Source organism: Lacerta agilis, chromosome 3, assembly GCF_009819535.1.
Source record: "Lacerta agilis isolate rLacAgi1 chromosome 3, rLacAgi1.pri, whole genome shotgun sequence".
Taxonomy (NCBI): domain Eukaryota; kingdom Metazoa; phylum Chordata; class Lepidosauria; order Squamata; family Lacertidae; genus Lacerta; species Lacerta agilis.
This window is the reverse complement of record NC_046314.1, coordinates 75,276,697-75,297,315: the sequence shown is the minus strand read 5'-3', so window position 1 is coordinate 75,297,315 and position 20,619 is coordinate 75,276,697.

Sequence of the window (20,619 nt, the reverse complement as noted above, 5' to 3'; positions counted from 1 at the left end):
GGCCAGTGATGAGTCACAGGTGTCTCCCTCTCCTGCTGTGACAAGCTCCCCTCCCTGCTTGTCTCCCAGAACCAGAAGAGGCATGAAAAGGACGGAGGAGAGGTTGGCTGCACACACAGGCACAGTCTCCGCTTGCTTTGACAAAGCCCTGGAGAGAAGGGGACTTACACAGCTGTGAGGAGCTAGGGGCTTTAGTCTTGGCAACTGATTTGCTATAGGGAATGAGCTGCTCTGCTCATTAGGCCTTACATTCAGCCAAGTCTGTGAAGACAGTACTTTTGCTAATAAGGAGTTAACACCAACTTTGAACTGTGTGATTTACTTGCCGGCTCGCTCTGTGACATCTAGTGGTGATGATGGGGGTGAGTAAAACTAAAGGCTCACAGGTAATTGTGTACATTTTAGAAAAGAGTAAATAATACAGATGTGCATGGACCACTGATCTGATGTGGGACCTGATCTGGCACATCATGAGTGATCCTGGATCCAACCCAGGATGACGTGGGCCCTGATCTGTTCCAGATCGGCGCCACAAACCAAATCGGGCCTGGGGATTTAAACCTTAATTGACCTGTGGGCTTAAGCTGCATTTAAAACACTAATTAAACATCAGGGCATGGGAGGGGGATACCCAGGCAAGGCTGTCTGTGGCTCATTCTCCTCGCTCCTTGCTGCCCAATCAACTGCTCTTTGGGCAGCCCTGGATTGTTTCAGGCAGACCCAGCATGACCCAGGGTGATCTGGCAGTTCACTCAACCCATTCCAGCTGAATCTCATATTTGTCAGAGCAGTTGCAGAGTTCTAGTACCAGTAAGTACATTGGTAACCAATGGCAACTTTACTCTCAATTCAAACAAAGAGTCCGATCTGGATCAGGGCTACAGTGGGAGACAAAAGCCCCCTGCTCCACAGCACGGATCAGCCAAGATTAGGTTCTCTACACCAGCTCTGTACTTTAAAATTTATTTTATTATTAGTTTGGTTGCCACACCTGTGCATCCTAATATGTGGCTAAGAGATTCAACATGTTTATAACAAAAAATACCCATCACAAATGAGGTAAACACTTGACTGAAAAGGCACAATATAGTAATAATAGTTTCAGGCTGAAAAAGATAAAACAAACATGTTTTTCCTCCTGTTAATTAACCCATCAGGACAGAATATATATTACTTTATATCTTATTGCATTACTATATCTAGATATCCTCGTGATTCCTGTGTAGCAAAGGAAGAATCCTTATAACTGACCAAACCCGTTGAATAAATAATGCAAACCGTTTAAAATATGTGGAATTAACTGTGAAGCATCAAATTTTCAGCTGTTCCTACCTTTCTACAAATTGTCCTCTACACAGGGAACGTTGTAACTCTTTGTACCTTTCTCCAAAATGTTTGTGAATAAGCTCCACAATGAAGCAGTTTGTTTCTTAATTGCACAGATTTCCATCCCTTGATCATCTCAATAGGTTTTTTCTTTTTTCTTTTGTAAAATACCATGTTTCCCTCCATAAATGCAAATACTTGCTATCTTTTCCTGCTCATATTATGTGGATATGTCTTTCCTGTCCAAAAGAAAAAGAAAGAAAGAAAGAAAGAAAGAAAGAAAGAAAGAAAGAAAGAAAGGGGGGAGGAGAAATAGCTGGCAATGGCTTTTTGTTTGCTGTCCAAACTCATCAGAAAGATTTTCACTCAGCTGAGTTAGAGATCTGAATTGTAAATGGCAGAAAATTCTTGGTAATTCTTATAGCAGAGCATTTAAATTTCAGGAAGAGTTATACATGCTTATCCCAAGAGAACCGTCAAGCAGTGTTTTAAAAAACATCCCCCAGACTAGATTCTCAGCATGTCACAGTCTCTGGTTTTGAAATGTAAATGATTTGTCCTTGTTAAAGCCCACCCTTCAGATAATGAAGAGAAAAATATATACATATTTTTACCTTATAGCATGTTTACAAATAAATAGAGCTCCCCATTAGGAGCTCTTGAGGTGCAGATATATTTCACCCAACTGGCATATGCAAATTCCTTTTTCCCTCTGAACCAGCCATCTGCAGAATCTCTGTAAAGTTAAAGCTCCCTAGAAAGCCATTTTAAGTTGAATGACATTGCCATTTAATATCGCAAGATAATTTGTTTTTGCTTTACTCTTCAATTTCACACAGCCTGAAAGAATGACGAACTTGAGGTATACTTTCAGAAGACAATGATCTACATCACTGGTTAATTTTAAAAGGTGGGTTTCTTTTTGTGTGTGATTTTTTTTTGTTACTTCATTATACGAATTCTACTTTTCCCAGAAATATGCATATTATGATGATTTCGAGTATCATTCATAAAATAACATTTTATGAGACCCGTCTCTGAAATCCTAGAGTGGCTGCCAGTCAGTGTAGACAGCTCTAGGTAGACCAATGATCTGACTCAGTATAAGGCAACTTCCTATTTCCCTCACAAAGAGGACAGCACCCTTTCAGTGTTGTTAGTTGCACAGGGAATATTCACACATGCCTGCTTACCACTAAACATCAAATGATGATTTGCATACCTGGAAGGTTATCACAGATTTATAAATCACTTTGAGTTTTTTTCCCTTTAAAATATAAAACGGTATAGAAATGCTAATAATAATTAATAAAATAATTGCAGTTAATAATTTTGATTTTTTAAAATGAAATTGCCATATTCACATATTTTTATAATGAGTAAAAATATATTTTTTATCCTACCCTTCCTCAGAGGAGCCAGGGCAAACATAATCCTTAAACAACTGTGAGGTAGGTTAGATTGGAAGATAATGACTGGCCCAAGATCAGCCAGTGAGTTTGATGGCCCATCATACATTTGAATTCAATTCAGGTCTTCTCAGCCCCAGTCTCGTTCTCTGGCACATTGGCTTGCAAGCAGTGCCTTTGATTGATGAGATACTGGTCACACACATGCATGTAAGCAAGCCATCAACAACTACCAACAATGTTTTTCGTTTTCATTGTGCCACTGCAATGGATACTAGCAGAATCCATTGATAGCCTTTCCTAGATAAATGAGAACAATACTGAACTCCAGCTTTCTCACCTAATTGTCAGTATAGTCAGCTTCTGGAGCTTTCTCTACACCACTTATTTCATGCCAAATGAAGAGCTTTCATTAAAGCTTAGTTATAGAACATACATGGTACGCTTTGGGATGTGCACGCTAACAAATACCTTGCTAAGAGGCACATGGATAATGAATCAAAGGAATAAACATTGCAAAGAGAACTTTGACTGTGAGGGCTTTTAAATCATCATTTCATTTGTTAGAAACATTTTATGTGGCTTGTACATTTCAATCCTTTCCATACATTCTGAACAGTCCGTTGTCATTCAAACTGAACAGGTTTCCACAGGCTTAGATGTGATACTTCGGCATGGGAGATTTGGGTTTGGGGCATGACGCATAGGGATATGCCTACAGTTCCTCCATTCACTTTAATATTCATATCTTCATCTCCACTGCAGCATCAATGTCTCAACACAGTTGGCAGGGGATATCACATGCCATCTGCCCCATCTTATAATACTATGGGTCTCTTTGTGTCATAGATGGTGGCGGAGGAGAAGCTACTCACTGCTAAGCTAGTTAGGATAATAAACTTTTCTGGAATAATATTGTACAGGGAGTTTTGTGGATTCCCTTGATACATCCATTCGTGTCAAACTCCCAATTATCTACTTTGAACGTGTGCACTGCAATCTTATGCACATATTCTCAGAAATAAGTCCCACTCTGACGGTGGGGATTGTTCCAAGGTGTCTCTGTGTTATGCACAACCTGAAGCAGCAATCTTGTGTGCACTTTCCTAAAACCCCTGCTGAACCCAGTGGTTCTTATTGCCATGCAGACAGACTATTGGTTTCACTTTCTATTTTTCTTTTTAGTCAGCATGTGCGCGCACACACAATTTGAGCACACAAACACAATCAGCTGAGACGCTCCCATTGTAAGCCACACTGAAATGAATGGGAACTGCGGGGAAACTCCCCCGGGGAGTTGTCATCTGTTGCTTTATTTCCAAAGCTTGTGATGCAAATAAAACCCACAGGAGAATGCATCTTTAAAACATCTCACTGAAGATTTGGGTTTGCTTCCAAAGACATATCCCTTTCATCAAAGGAGAATGCACATAAAATAAGCCAGCATTTTGCAAAGCTTTAAAACACAAGGAGCTTGAAATAATTTATAACCCTGGCAATTACTTAGGAGCTTTGAAGCATCTGTTGTGCAATCACATCGAAGTGGTGGGGAATGTTACCTCTTGAGCTCCAGATTTTTATTGCCACCTGCAGATGCAGCTCTTACAAAGGCTCTATGGGAATGTGAAAAACTTGACAATAACTGGGCTCCGAACCCTCAGTATTGCGCAGCCTTGCACACTGACCTACCCAAAAGCAAACGACGACACAGAAATGGAAATCAAAGCTGAGGGTGAGTGGCCTTCTCAGCACCATGTGGTTGTAAAGCTTTTTGGAACAGGTTAAATCAGATTATTTCTATTATCTGGAAGAAATAGAAGCTTTATTGCTGTATCTGTTGACAGATAAAAAGAACTTGCTCCTCCACAGGAAGAATTAATCCAAACCGCAGAATAAAGGTTTGCTGTTCTAGCTTAGAAGAGGCAGCACCACCAGTTTTGCCCTTCAGGTGTACCACAGAGACATCATGCAGTAGACAAAGATCAAGCCACAATAGGGAGGTGGTCAGCCACTGGGGAATCTGTTGCAATCCAGGTGTTGCTGGGCTACAGTTCCCATCATCCCTAACCATTGGCCATGCTGGATGGGGCTGATGGAAGTGGGAGTCCAGCAACATATGGACGGCCACCAGTACCTCATTCCTGGTCCAGTCCAACCCCAAAGAGAGTCAAAGAAGCAACTGCTGTGATGTACAAATGAGTTGGAAGGAGATATGTGGCACTGGCTGGAGAGGACATAAAGGAGATCTGTGGCACTGGCTGGAGAGGACATCAAGAGAGAAAGGAGAAAGATTAGGGTAGTTGGTCTACTACAAGAAAAAAAGGGAGATGACATTGCAAATAGATCAGCTAGAATAGGGCTAAGAAGATATTATGATCTGGGATATATACTATCAAGGCAAATTCAAAGTGTTTGTGTTGGTTTATAAAGCCCTCGCAATATACCATTTGGGGTCTAAATACTCAAAGGACTGCCTCCTATGCCCATTTTGGGCATGATGAAACATTCACTGTCTTTATACACCTGTGTTTTCTTGCTAAGACTTAAAATGTTTCAGTTTGGGCCTCGCTATATTTATATTTTGAACTGCTGTCAGAACATTTGCTGAGGAAACGTATGCAATGTTCTGCTTGAACAAAATGCCTGTTGAGATTATTTTTCTTGGTGCTATCATGCCTGCCTCTGGATAGCATTATTCTGGATTACCACTGTCTTGCTTGCCTGCTTCTGTGCAATCATTTTGCCTGCAAAAACAATACAGCCCTTCTGTCTTTTCTTTCCAGAACATGAAAGTTACATGAAACACCTTGTGGTGCATAAACAATACCTTTAGTGCACCACAATAAAGGCTGCAGTTTCATATACAGAGAGACGACCTGTCTTGGATTTCTCTAAAGGCTGGTCCAATTCCTTGTCATGGGTTTGTGATGCAAATTGCTCCAGGCATTTTCTTCCCCAGACAGAAAGAACTGATTCTAAAACCACTCCACATTATCAGTAAAAGAAAGAAAGAATAAAAACACCATACGTGCAGCAGACTGAAAGCATCTGTGCTGGTTCCTGCCTATGTTTCTATTTTATAAGAATCCAAGATGGGCATTCTGGCAACCTCTGGAGTGGATGTACATAGGGGCTCAAGGGCATGTGGGTCATACTCGCCCCTCCATGTCCCTGTTTGCCTTGATCTTCCTGGGTTGAGCAGAAAGATCTGAAAGGGGGCTTCTAAACATTGTTTTGATAAACACACTTAGAAGCTTCTAAGGGATCAGGAACCCTGATAATGCCTGAAGAGGACTGTGGAATGAGAGAGTTCTGATAATACATCTGACAAAGCTTGGCTGCTTAGACTATTGCTGCCACTCTCCTAGCAAAATCTCTTGCCTACTTCTATGTTCTTGGGGAGCCAGATATTTTCCAGAGACTAATCTGGACTAGAACAATTCAATCCCCTAAAGTTGCTTGGAGAAAGGGGCTGTATCTGGTCATGTGCCTGAAGGCTCCTTGCTCTCTATTGTGATGTACCTTCTGCATGGAACTCCCTTTCTGAACAGGTGCGTGGTTCAGAGCCATGGCATTCTCATTTCCTTCAAATTCCTTCTCAGAACGTAGCTTATTCCCTTAATCAATTGCAGCTGTGACCAGGTTGCAAGCCCCTTCAGCCAGATTCACCTCTCCCTCTTCCTCATTCTCTATTTCAGTTTGTAAACCCTTGAATCCCTGTAAGGTGTCCCCATACACTGATGGTTGTTGTTCAGTCATTCAGTCATGTCCGACTCTTCATGACCCCATGGACCAGAGCACACCAGGCACCCCTATCCTCCACTGCCTCCCGCAGTTTGGCAAAACTCATGCCAGTCGCTTCAAGAACACTGTCCAACCATCTCGTCCTCTGTCGTCCCCTTCTCCTTGTGCCCTCCATCTTTCCCAACATCAGGGTCTTTTCCAGGGAGTCTTCTCTTCTCATGAGGTGGCCAAAGTATTGGAGCCTCAACTTCAGGATCTGCCCTTCCAGTGAGCACTCAGGGCTGATTTCTTTAAGGATGGATAGGTTTGATCTTTTTGCAGTCCATGGGACTCTCAAGAGTCTCCTCCAGCACCATAATTCAAAAGCATCAATTCTTCGGCGATCAGTCTTCTTTATGGTCCAGCTCTCACTTCCATACATTACTACTGGGAAAACCATAGCTTTAACTATACGGACCTTTGTCGGCAAGGTGATGTCTCTGCTTTTTAAGATGCTGTCTAGGTTTGTCATTGCTTTCCTCCCAAGATGGTACCATATAAATAATCAATGGGTATCTCTGGTATTTTGCAAACTTGCAAAGACCTCAGAATGTCTTTAGTAGATTGCTGTAAACTAAAGTGATTATTGCATTTAACTTCAGGCCATTTCCCCAGGGTTTGCGTGTAAGAAAAGTTTTGCTTTGTTTTGTTTCCTGAGGGAAGTTCTGTGTCTTTTTTAAGATTTTCAGAAGTGATGATTACAAGTTCACAGATTTTTAGACCAATTAGTCTTTGCAAGTTATTCATCACAAGAGTTTGATTGCTGTTTTTATTGCTTTCATTGACAAGGGCTTGGGTGTATTGGAAATGAGTTTCAACTAATAAACGCAGAATAGTCTCTTGAGCTGGTTCTTTCCTTATGCACTTTATGTGTGGTGGTTACTTGGCCAATGGGGACCATATTTGCATTAGAATGCATTACTCAACAGTACATAAAGGACCCTGAAATATTTTGAGATAAATACTTTACTTATCACTTAAAAAAAAAATCCAACAAGCTCAAGACAATACAAAAACAAAACAAAAAAAACAGCTTCTCCCTTTCTCCCCAATTATATCTTCACAACAGTTCTGTGTGGTTGTCTAAGATGAGAAAAAACTAAAGGAAATGCAACAGGGACATCCTGCCACTCGCAAGATCCTAAGAAGTGGAAGGTGGGGTTTTTTTTTGTTTTTTTTAAAGAGTGAATGAATGATAGGTTAGAACAGTCAAGTTTTTAATAAACAGTGTCAGGAAATGGGGTGAGAGGGTGAAAAGAAAGGTGGCAGAGCTATTTTTTTTTTTAAGGAAAGAGGATCACAGAAGGTTATTATTTTAAAACTCCCACTCTTGGATTTGCACATTGTCAAAAGCTGTAGGGATCCAGCTTTGACTGTGCCTAGGGCCCCTTTAGGCACCCTCACATTATGCTGAACGAGCACAGGAACTTCTTGTGAACTATCTGTATTTTTTAAAAACAACAACATAATGTCAACTGAATTTAAGGAAAAGATAGATTTTGACTGGTAGAGAAGGAAATTAAAATTAGATAGCTTGAAAAGACGAGTTTGGAACCTTGCAATATGATGAATGATTTTACTTGGATATGAAAACAAATCCAGAACACAGTTTTGAGATGTCATGGCAGAGGAGGGAAATGCTTTTATAAGTGCCCCAGCACTCACAAAGTGGCAAAAGCTCTGACTCTTATCATTGGATCCACTCCTGTGGCAAGTCCTTAAGGGAGACAGTAGTACTGTCACTCGCTTGTAGAGCACCTCATTTGCATGCAGAAGGTTACAGCTTCAATCCGCTGCAATATCAAAACAGCGACAAGATGAAAGTTTGTTTAAAAGCCTTGGTGAGCAGAAACCTGGGTGATGCCATTGACTATGGATTGGTAGTGGCTCTGTTGGGTGGGAAGTGGTGACATAATGTTACTGTGGTCCTTCTCCTACTTGTTTCCAGAGAGTGGCCACAGGGAACTACTCATTGACCCCACAGCAGTTGTCTTCCTGGGTCCCTCTGTGTTCCATCATGTCCCCCGTGCTGTTTAACATCTAACTGAAGCTATTGAGAGATGTCATCAGAGGATTTAGAGCGTGGTGTCACAGCCAGGCATTTAAGTGGTACAGATCATTATCTGTTTTCAGCTCTCTAAACGGAGAACCTTTTCAAATCGTAAAGAACAAATAATCTTTCCCTGCTACGTATAATGTGCACTGGTTAGCTGCTTATTTCAACAGACGATCCTCTATGTCATCCTATCATTTTTTTGCTATATAAATATTGATCTGACACTTTTAATTAGGTAAGGGTGTGTGTTAAGAATTAAACTTCTAAATTACCCAAAGTGTCTAGCAAGGCACTGAACTGGAAATGTAGTTGTGACACATATGTTCATTTCGGGACTGTAACATAATGCATTGTGCCTTGTGAGAATCAGCTAGTAGTGCTAATTGCTCTCTGAGGTTAATGATTTCCAGTTACAATGGATTGATAGTGTGTGTCTCATATCCTGCAACTGCAAGTTATCTTTGCTCAACAGAGAGCCCTATAAAATTACCCCATGCCATGCACACACACACTTCCAGCAGCATCTTTGATCTGACCCGCTCCCTGTTCTATCCTACTGTAACTCACTGGACTGGACATACCAAACACCCATGACCAACTGCATGTGAGATGCAGCCACATTCAAACTGACATGTCAGAAAATTTAGTATTTTTTTTCCAGTGTGTTGGGACTGACTTAATTTAACAAGTGGAATGCATCCTTAAGTGTTCAGTTGAGCATCTTAACAAGCCCTGTTATAATTTCCCCTCATTTAAACGGGACATGTTATGAGGAATAAAACCAGTCAAGCTGAAATAGGAGATGCAAGAATGGCCTCACCCTTCTGTTACTGTCGTATTTTGAAATCCCATCAACTACATAAAGTCAACAAGCTAGCTGGACCAAGTGCTTTTTATTCAGAAACTGAATGGTGTTCTTTTGCATTTGCTACGCAATATGTTGCACTCATGGTGTGTTTTGGTTCTTCACTGATAGAATTTAACTCTTGAATGGCCCATGCATGAAAGAAAGTAGTTATTTTAAAGGAAGCTAATATTTACAGCAAGTATCTTACTCTGTGAACCGCCCTGGGACCCCCGGGTATAGGATGGTATTTAAATTCAATAATCATCGTCATCATCATATCAGTAGGCCGCTAGTATTACACAGATATTACAACTGAGATGGGGAGCTGAGGATGAGGGATTGTGCCAAACACAAGGCAATGTAGTGAGTTCTTGGCTTAGCTGAGATTTGAACCAGCAACACAGCACTTGCTTTCAAAGCTACACTTCATTATAGAAACAGGCATGCTACATTATATATATATATATATATATATATATATATATATATATACTATATATATATATATATATATATGAAAAACCACAGCATATATTTCCTTAGTTATGATTTAAAATGCAGCATCTTAAAATGAATTTTCATTGCTGCTGGGGAACTTTGCATCTTAAAAAGATACAAGATGTGCTGATTGCAGCAGCAAAAGTCAAACAAGTGTGATAGAATCAAGTTGGCAGAATAATAACCCTTCAGCGAAATGAAGTAGGAAGAAGCTGTAAACCAGAACAAGTGAGATGATGTCCACTGTCCTATGAGTGATTGAAAACAGCCTTGAGTTCCCTGGGAAGAGGGACTGATTGTTTGAACCCTTTGGGAACTGTTGGCTCCATGAGAGGAATGGACAGCTCTTAGCACCCTTAACAAACTACACTTTCCAGGATTATTAGAGGAAAGACGTGATTGTTTAAAGTGGTATGATATTGCTTTAAATGTATAATGCAGACGGGGTCCTGCTTCACATGGTTGTTGTGAGGATAAAATAGCATGTGAGAGACAATCTACCTCTATGAGTTCCTTGGAGGAAAGGTGAGATGTACATGTAATAAATGGAGACAGTTTAAAATGTAAAGGTTTTAGGAAACAGTTTGTTTAAAAATTCTTGGAGCTAAAACTGTAATTGCATTAATAATATTTTATTAGTCTTGGCTGGGACCCTGATATCCTTCTTCATATGCAGAAACTCTTCCCCATGCAAAATAGCTGTTTTCCTCATCTAAGTGGCTCCTACAAGACTCTTACAGAAGCATATCAAGGAGCAATCAAGAAGTTTCTTCTGCATGTCGAGACCAAACACATTCACAAACAGGAAATGTTCATGTTGCCTTGTGCAAACTGAACATGGAACTGTACATATCAATCCTACTTAATGAAACAGAATTTTATAGATTGTTTTATCTCTACAATAGGTTGGTCTTGCAGGTATGAATGCAATATGATACAGCACAGTATTCATGTCAAAAATTGAACTCCTTTCCTGGTATCTTTCACTTTGTAATAATTAGAAGATACTTAGTGCCCCCCTTTACCCCACAAAATTACTGAAATGGTTAATTATTTTGCTTACCAGGGGGGAAAAGTTTCTTGTGAATAATTAAAAAAGAAATCTGATGCCTTGTGTGGTTTGTGATCCTTCACTGCGTAATTCAGACCTTCTGGCAATTCACTGTGACGCTTTTATGTGTTATAAACTACAGGCTAGTAAAATATTAAGGCCCAGACTGCAATTTGCAGCTTCTATAGTGTCACTGCACACTCCCTTACAGCCTTTAAAATAATCATTTGGCATTGGGGTGATGGCATATCTACGCTTCACCAATAAAGCTTTACAGAATATCCATTTTTACTCTTCATAAAGAATAATGGAATACAATGAAGAGTCGTAATCTGCAATATTCTGTTGTAACCCGTTTACTCCCTGATTGATTGATTAATCAGCCATACTCAGTATTATATGACTTGGGGACCCAACAGTTGCACATCTACGTGAGAATGTCATGGTGCATTAAAGAGGGCTTCAGTTTTTTATGAGTATACCACAAATACAGAGTGGTGTTCAACATAGTGCCAAGTGGAGTATGTGAGAGTGGAACAATGTCTGCTCATGCAATGGAACTTTCCCTGCTCTGCTTCCCTGTGCCCCAAACCCATCCAGAGCAGATTGAAGGGACATGGGGGCATGCAGGGGAGAAGGGATGAAGGTCCCATTCAACTTGAGCAATAACTTAGATGAATCCTGCCCATAAGAGTCATTCTATGAAACAGAACAGGAAAAGAACGCTTCAAATGTCACCCCTGAGCCTACAAAGTTCCTTGGCACTTATGCCCTAACCCAACAGATACTTGTGGTTGCCTCTGCTTTTGGTTACATATAGCCCAGTGGTGTGTTTGCCTTTGAAATGCACAGGGGGTGTTTTTTCATAGTGCTTTTGTGCAAAGCTGTTTGCAATTGGTACACAACATTGTGCAATACTGTCAAATAATTGTAGAGTTTGCAAGAGACCCCTAAGGATCATCTAGTCAACTCCCTGCAAAGCAGGAAATGCCAATAAAACAGCCATTCAATCTCTGCTTTAAAAATCTCCTGTAAAGGGGCATCCACCACCTTCTGAGGCAGTCCGTTTCACCACTGAACAGCTCTTACCATCACAAAGCTCTTCCTAACGTCATTAAAATGGCAGCCACTATCGGTTGTCTGTAAAACACAGGTGGCTTATTTTCAAACTAGTGTGGCAATGGTGTTCTCTATTCCCCTCCCTTCAGTGTTTACACAGACCCTTTTCTTTTCTTTTTGGCAATCTTTTGAGTTGGGTTGGAAATGGGTGTGCTGATATACTGATATGCATACAGAGGGTATTTATATCACTTTGTAGAGGCAGCTAAGATACTGTACTGCTTTGTGTTTTGCCTAGACAGGTTAGCATGGTGAGGGTAGTGACAGAGCCCTGCAACATCAGTAGGTCTTCCCTAAAAGAAAATGCTCTGTGTGTACACATGTATCCAGCAATTGCCTTGAGAAGGGGATTCCTGGCACAAATGGATTCTTCTAGTCGTTCAGCAGAATGCGTTTTTATTGACAAAGAGTGAGGGACAGGAACACATATGTGTACAGCTTCCCCAGAAGGTGCCTGCATCCAGCACTGAATACACATTATCATGCAGTATGCCATGCCCTAGACAACTAGATGCCAGGTAGAAAGTACGGGCCATAACATTCCCGACATGCTAGTTTTCTGTTCATGAGAATCCATTCCCTACAGCCATGAGATCACCTACCTACATACGAAGTTGTACACACACACAACAAACTATTGGTTGTTTCTGTTCAGTATTTTTATTGTGTATTTGAGTTTTTTACTATTATTGTATTGTGAATCACTCTGAGATCTATGGGTATAAGGCAGTATACAAATTAATATAACAACAAGTTTGCAAACCTTGTCTGAGATGCTTGTGGGAACCCATTCCTTAGCTGTATTTGAAACTGAGCTGCCGGTTACAGATTCACAAGCTCTCACTATTGGATCACATTGCTTTTACACATGCTTGTCACCAACCTTCAGCCACATCCTAACAGACCAAACACTCTCTTTTTCTTAAACCCAGCTCAAGTGCATGAGCAAAGAACAAAATTCACACATTAATTCCATGTCATCACCTACTGTAGCTTCCTCCATGGATGACAATATGTAGCTGGATATCTATTTCCCCTGCGCGCTTTCTCTCTCATCTCTTTTAAAAAAACCCCAAACATTTGATTACTGTAAGTGGTGAGAGGCAGCACATCTGACACATATAATTGTGCCTATTTATAGCAGCAAAGCTCTCAGTATTACTTAAATGGAGTTTGAGCCTAAATGTCTGTGTAACATTCAGCAGATATTTGCTTGATCTGTTCTTCTGTGTCACCCCAGCACATTCCTTCAGGTCAAATTACGCTTGTTTTAGTTTAAAAGATTTGTTTTGCTGTGGGCTGCTGTAGTAAGTGGATTGCTTTGAGAGAGAGAAACTGCTAGTAATATGGTTCTGCCAAATAATGGCTTTTATCCTTGCAGGTTGTTTTCAAGGGTGTATCACCTTTAAGACTACAAAAAAAGATATACTTGTACCAGAGTGTGTGTTAATTTGAATACTGATGCCTCGGCCCCTCTGGGGATTTTCACTGATCTGTACTGTGCTTCTCTATGCTTCTAGGGGCACAAGAAGGATAGTGAAAGATCTGTTTAAGAATAAAGTTCCAATCTGAAATAGAAATACAAGCCAATTACACAACATCTGAGATAGCTTCCACCTTTATTTCTATTCCTTTGACTAGATCGTAAAATGTCATGAATGCAGGTCAGATCATGTGGCAAATTGATTTTTCTGACACACAGCTTGCAATTAATAATGTGCCTGTCAGCACTGGAGATCTGCAAATAAGCAGGTAGTCAAGTAGGGATGGGCAATTAGAAACATCTCAGCAATTAATTGTTCTGGCTGAGGAACCGGGACAACATCAGTGGTTTTACAGGATCAGGTGGAACCCTATTGGTCCCTTGTGACTCATAGACCCATAGAACCGTAGAGTTGGAAGGAATTGCAAGGGTCATATAGTCCAACCCCCTGCGATGCAGGAATCCTTTGGCCAATGTGGGGCTTAACCCAAGATCCTGAGATTAAGAGTCTCATGCTCTACGACATGAGCTCTCAGCAATATTGCCTGATCATTGATGAGTTGGTAGATGCAAAACTATATCCTGATTATTTGAACTGATATGCCTTTCTTGCTTTCCAAGTGGTATCTGGGCATACTGTAAATGGAAATGGAGGCTCTATTTGCTATGCCAGAATGCCTCTGGGGCATCAATGAATATGACAGGTGGCAGGAGCCTCTGTCAGTGCAGCACTTTGCTTTGCGGTGCCCCATGGCTTGCCATCTACCTCCTCACTCTCTGCAGCTGTTGGGGCACCTCCAGGTTGTAGGCTCCTGGGCATCTGCTATGAAGTTCAACCTGAATGGGCCCCACTATTCAAGACCCTTGTGAGTTGGAAGACTGTGCATCCTAGATCTTTGTAGCACCAGCAGAAAAACACACATGTGGACTGGTGAAAGCAGAGTTACCAGAATGTATTTGGAGTCCAAATGGCGCATAGGAAAAAAGTACTTTCTGAATCATGTTCAGCTTCCTCTTGCTGTGTATCTAAACCATGTGGACCTTCAAATTCCATAAGTACCCAATTATGTAGGAACCTGACTTTTAATAGCCTGATTTTCCGAAAAGTACTGTCAACTGCCCTTTAAACAGTGAAGGCTAAAGCATCATTATGTGACTATTGAAATGGAAATGTATCAAAATACAACTCAATAGTCCCATAGGGAAAATCTTGTAGAGAAAATCAAATCTGACCTCTTATTTGCACCCTATTAAAATAAATGACTAAATTTGAAATAAATACTTAAAATACCCTGAATCTATTTATTATGAGGGAAATAGATGGATGCTGTTCTAATATTAAAGGATTCCTTTAAGCTGCCGGTTAAAATTGCCAATTTGTAGGTGTAATTTTTCCATTCATCTATACTCTAAGTGTATTGATCTGTTTATCACAGCCATCATAAATTCAGTTATCTTCCAAACACTTGTACCTGCTATGGAACACTTGCCAAATGTTTGATGTCAACTGTATAGCATTTGTAATCTCCAGTTTACCATTATTGCAATTGGAAGGTGTCTCCATTTACAGTAAAAGGGTAAAATGTAGCTTTTTACACACTTCACTTACATTTTAATTGGAAGGTGTCTCCATTACAGTAAAAGGGTAAAATGTATCTTTTACACACTTCACTTACATTTTTAATTAATTTGATAATTTTAAATATATCCCACCCTTCATCCAGGGGCATAGCAAGGTAAATGGGTACCCGGGGCAAAAAAATTTTTGTCACCCCCCCCAAGGCATGGGAGGTCAGGTGGTACCCAGTGCAGAAAATTTCTTGTCAACTCCCCATTGATTCCCCCCCCAATGGTTTTACGTTATTTCATATTTTCTTACAAAGAAATAATAACAAGTAATAATAAAAAACTTTTTTTATATCCCACCCTCCCTGGCCGAAGTCAGGCTCAAGGTGGCTAACATCAGATACATAACTTTCGTATAAAATCAAACAGTAATTAAATTACCTCCTAAAAATCTCAAAATCAAATTAAAGTCTAATTAGATGGCTTTCCACAGGGTTAGGGTTGGGAACAGTAAGTGTTCTCTGAACTGAATTTCAGCCTTCATGACATAGGAAAACAGCCAAGTGAACAGCTATTTTGGTGGAGGAGGGTCAAGATATTAACCGATATGCATGAAATTTCATATATAGCTATATAATCTGAGTATAGTAAGATAAGACCTTTGGAGCAGGCATTTTCAAAAGAAAATTTACAAAAAAAAATTCTAACAGAAATTCAAAAAAAAATGTTCCTTGATCATTTATCACCCCCTCCAGTATGGAACCCGGGGCGGACCGCCCCCTCGCCCCCCCTTGCTACGCCCCTGCTTCATCCTAAAAGAGACCAGGGTGGCAATCAGCAAGTGCTAAAATTATCAAAACATGTAGGGGAGGCCCCTTCAAACAGCAGCTGAATGCATGGCTGATGGGAGGCAGGGCCAATGGGCTACACAACCCCTTCATTGTGTGTTCCTTCAAGGCCTCTGAGGGTTGCGTAAGCCCCCTCTTGTGTTCTAATATCCAGTTCCAAAGAACAACAGAAAGCAATAGCTGACAGTCTAAGCATCTAATGCCATCTATTTTTGTCTTCTGTTCAGAACACCTTTGAAGAAGAGGCCTACTGAGAGTTCGCTTCGACATTGTCAGGGACTAGCCGAGTCAATAAAAAGCCTCCTTTCTGTTTCTTCTAGCATTGGAATAGAAAACTGGTCATCTTTGTTTTCTTTTTCTGGCAAAAAAATGCCTCTAAGAACATCTGGCCAGTGAAAAATGCAGGCTTTGGTAATGTAATATTTCTAATCACTCAAACTACTGGACAGCAGGATTAGCTTTCTGGGAAAGCTTATATTGGTGTTGTCACACTGGCATACTGACCTGAAGAGACTTGCTTTGTGAAAGTTTATTTTAAAAAGCTTAAAGCTCTGCTAAACACATTCAACACCAATGGCAATTCAGCACAAGGTCTTAAGGATGTGGAATCTGGTATATCAGGAAAAGCTCCATGATCAAGTATGTTCAAGTCCTGTTTTGGGCAACCCACTTTGTCTTTTATCGATTATACTGCCACCCACAGAGCTACCCTGTGTGCCAGCTGTTCTTCTTTATCTGTATAACATGCAAAATTGGTCTCTGCTATTGATCATCAGAGAGTTGCGGCTCATTTTCTGTCAACACAGTCATCATACCAAACCACAGCTGCCTGACGTCGAGTAGGTGATCCAGCTCAATTCTTGAGAGGCTAGCAAAATGAGGAAATAGCTAGATTCCAGTATAGATTGATTTTACTGGATGCACGCAGAGTGTTTTCTGTTAACTGCAGGTGTTTCTGCCATAAATGTTCAGTCTCCTTTCTGGACTTCTTTGGAGACAAGAGCACAGTACTAACCCTATCAGAACAGACCAAAAGCTGATTTAGGCCAGAATTCTTTTCCCATAGTACCCCACCAGATCCACAAACCAGACATGAGGGCAGTAAAAAATAGCTCCTGCCTCCCAACCAACTGGTATAGTGAGGCATACTGCTTCTGACCCCCAAAATATATATAGTCATTGTGATGGTAGCTGTCCATAGCCTTCTCTTGCATTAAATTGTTTCATCTCTTTTAAAGCCATCCAAGTTGGTGGTCATGGTGTATGCACATTGAATATTTGTTGCACCCGGTCAAATGACAAACACATTCTGCACACACACCTCTTTTCAAGCCTCATAAATCTCATGAGAATAGTTTGGCAAGGTGCATGAATAAACTCCACAATACACCTCCACCTGTGCAGTCTCACAAAGCCACCCTTTTGTTTCTTAAGCAGCTTAAACTCTGCCAATTTTCAGTCTCTGCGCTACTTTGTTCTGTGTTTCAGAACATGGCACAGGCATTTTGCAAGTTGTATGGCTATTCATGGAACACCATCAGCCACCTGGTACCTAGAGTGCAATGCACAAAAATAGAATAACAATGCTGTCAGGAAAAGAATGGCTCTGACAAGATGCTCCCCTGATTCCACAGAAAATTGGCCAGTGATGTCATAGGTCTGGATGTTACCAGTTCTAAGAAAACTCATTAATGCTCAGAAGCAGACACTAATGAGGGAATGTCTCAGGATTTAAATCTCTTCACACTGAAAGCAGGTTGCATACTTTGAATACTTTTGTTTCCATAAGCACTGTCATAATTTTGGGAAACGTAGAGGGGTGTGATGAAACCTATGACTTCTGGAAGTGATTTCCCCCTCCTTTGATTGAGATTATAATCTGCTAGTTGAGATTTAAATATGAGAGTTCACAATGGCAGGGTGAAATCATATACACACTTACCTGAAGTACGTATATCCCATTGCATGTAATAAGACTTACTTCTCAGTAGGCATGTGTAGGGTTATACTGTTCATTTTGGAGATTATGTACCTGACAGGATGTGAAAATGTAGGTAGCTGTGGACCCTTTCAGACCTACATTTTGCTCTTCGTATCTTGGCGGCATATTTCTTGGCCTGGTTACTTCTGTTCTCTGCACTTTAACCACCTGCTTTCTTTAATAATTTACAGTGGTTGTTACTGTACTCACAGCTTTTCAGTTTTTGCTGACAGCCTTAAAGTTCTTTTAAGCTGAATAAGCTTTCCACCCTTTATTCTTCTTCAAGTGTGCAAAAATATAGATCTCTGGCAAAAATTATGTTGCCAACTTTATTTCGCCTTCATTTTGAAGACAGATATACTAAACCAAGTATCTTATTGTTTATGAAGGTATTCAATATTATGCCTATGTCATATATATTACGGTTCTTCTAGGTCTTGATAAATTATAACAGGAAATGCCCTTGACAGAACAAATCTACCACTGGAGGATGTATTGATGCTTTGTCCAGCAATCCAAACATGGTTAGGGTTTCAAAAATGGAAATCCAGATTTCTCTGGGTAAGTTCATGCTAGTCTTCATCTCAATGAACAGTACAGTTGCATTTGAGAAGCCTTCAGAATTTTAAAAACAGGATGTTAGGTTGTCTTTAAAATGATAGTGTTATGGAGTGCAGGGTCAGAAATACAAGTTTAACTGAACATCAGAATGATCATGCCGGTAAAGGAATTGTAGATGTTTTATAGCAGTCACATCCAACCCTTCAATCGTTATCTACTGGTCGATCGTGGGGCATCACTGTTCGATCTTGGTAGATCTCATGATCTTTGTTGATCGCCCCACCCCCCGCCGCACAATGCTCAACAACTTTGGTCAATCCAATGGGTAGATCACTGCCAGTTTTTTATAGTGGGAGTAGATCGCAGTCTCCTGGGAGTTGGACATGCCTGTTCTATAGCTACCAATAAGTAAAAGAGTAGTAGTAGTAGTAGTAACAACAACAACAACAACAACTTATGCATATGCCACCCATCTGACTAGGTTCCCTCAGCCACTCTGGGCAGCTTCCGGCAAATTAAAACATCAAACATAGTAAAACATCAAACATTAAAAACTTCCCTAAACAGGGCTGCCTTCAGATGTCCTCTAAAAGTCAGATAGTTGTTTATTTCCTTGACATCTGACAGGAGGGTGTTCCACAGGGTTGGCACCACTACCGAGAAGGCCCTGTGCCTGGTTCCCTGTAACCTCACTTCTTGGAATGAAGTTAAGCTGCTACATATATCTGGCTTGCCAAGTAGGATGGAAAGTAATGTGCAACTGTCCCTCCCACTTAATCTCTGCCAATCTTAATGATGAGTGATCCAGCCAGTTTAGTTTATAAACAATTGCTCCTCTTAGGTGCCTTTTCACTAGGTGATGAGTCCTGGGTGATGTGGATTATCGGAATCCATGTCAATCAGTCTAGATTGGAGCATAGGTTTGGTACCAAAGGTTATTTGGTTGTCAGATCATCTAGAGACAGCCTGGGGGAGTGTAATGTCGATTCTCCTGAATCACCCTCAGTGTTCTTTGATCTAGCAAATCTTTCTGGCTTAACTGGCTAAGAGTGCTTTCTCTCCTTTCCCTCTGGTTAGTTCCAGAAGACAACACTGAATGACCTCTGCTTTGTAGACATAATACTGTGGGGGTACTGCAATATTCCATTCTGTCCCTAGTGCTTTTTAAACTTTATCTGCAGCTTCCTGTAAGCATCATTATACAATTTCTGTTTTTCTTTTAAATCAGTTATGGATTGGATGAGAATAAATTGGAGCTGAATGCAGACAGGAGGGAAGTTAGGGTGCTTGGGGGATGCTTCTAGCAAATTAATGTACAGCACCAAGTACTCTTTCTGTTACTGCCTTTAGGTTACTGGAAATGAGGAAAGGCTTTTAACAGGATTTTAAGACCCTTCACTTCCTCAGGCATCTGTAAAGTGGCAATATAAAACATGAGTGTTTGGGTGAAAAAAATATTGATTTTGAGCTTGCTGGAAGTTTGATTATGTCCTAAATATTAGTGCCTTCATAACCATTGTGTATGTGTACTCAATGTGTAGCTGAATGGTGTGTGATTCAGGTAAGACAAAAGTCACTATACACTTTTCAACATATTCTTTAGTTAAACTGTGGAATTTGCCTCTGTATGAGAGGCTGGTGGTCACGAATTTAAATGGCTGTGAAACAGGATTAGACAAATTCAGAAAGGACGAAGCAATCAATACATGTCAGTTTGGCTAAATATTGCCTCCAGGATCAGAGGCAGTACGCTGGGGAGTTGGATATTGCCCTCATGTTCTTCAGGACGTCCCACAGGCATCTGATTGGCCACAATGGGAAAAAGTATGCTGGACTAGATTTGATCCAGCAGTGCACCTCTGATGTTCTAATGATCCAGCATCTTTTAACAAAGAAGAAGGGTGCCTAGTCTTCTTCCTGCTCTATGTGCACTTTAGGTTGCAGGCAGGCCTAATATGTATGTGTGTTGGGTTAGAAATGCCTGAGGAACTGGGTGGAGGCAGGGAAGAGAGAGATCCACCTGCTATAGTGAATTGTACGAATGTTGTCCTGGCCTGAAATTCTCACGCTTCTGAGTTCTATAAGATTGTC